Below are 502 nucleotides of genomic sequence, written 5' to 3'. Positions count from 1 at the left end.
AGGGAGGGAAGGAGGGAGGGAGGGAGAGAGGAGGAAGGAAGGGAGGGAGGGAGGGAAGGAGGGAGGGAGGGAGGGAGGGGAGAGCTCGGCTCCTCGCTCTCTCTCTCCCTCTCTCGCCCGCTCTCTGCCGTTGCCGTGCCGCCTCCGCTCCCCGCGCCGCGATGCGATGCGATGCGATGCGAAGCGATGCGATGCGATGCGATCCTCTCCGCTCCGACTGACAGGCGGCGGGAGGTGCCGGCGAGGGAGGGGGCGAGGGAGGGGCTTTCCGGGACGGGGGGGCGGAAAGAGGGGGGCGTTTGTCCGTCAGGCTTGACGGGCAGTGGCTGCTACCAGAGACAAGTCCGCATGCAAATCGCCTCCTGCCTGCGGGGCACGGGGTGCCGAGGCGGGAGGCTTCAATCGTCCCGGCTCTGTCAGGGCTTCTGGTGGCGGAGAGAGCTGCAACTTTCCTGAAAGAAGCACGGCTGGAGATCGGGCGGAGAAACTCCGTGACAGCCAG

The 502-nt window shown here is 67.9% G+C and overlaps 1 protein-coding gene across 3 annotated transcripts in view; it reads right to left on the bottom strand.

Annotated features, from left to right (window-relative positions):
- ZFPM2 (zinc finger protein, FOG family member 2) overlaps positions 1-229 on the bottom strand; it is a 314,514-nt gene extending 314,285 nt beyond the window's left edge. For all 3 annotated transcript variants that reach the window (XM_074886409.1, XM_074886402.1, XM_074886426.1), the window contains exon 1: positions 1-229. This exon is cut by the window's left edge and continues 323 nt beyond it. The gene's annotated coding sequence lies outside the window, so the exon portion shown is untranslated.
- Positions 230-502: the final 273 nt, after the last annotated feature.

The sequence above is a fragment of the Strix uralensis genome, chromosome 1 (genome assembly GCF_047716275.1).
Source record: "Strix uralensis isolate ZFMK-TIS-50842 chromosome 1, bStrUra1, whole genome shotgun sequence".
NCBI classification, from domain to species: Eukaryota; Metazoa; Chordata; class Aves; order Strigiformes; family Strigidae; genus Strix; species Strix uralensis.
The sequence above is the reverse complement of the archived record's forward strand: the minus strand, read 5'-3'. Positions and strand labels throughout refer to the sequence as shown.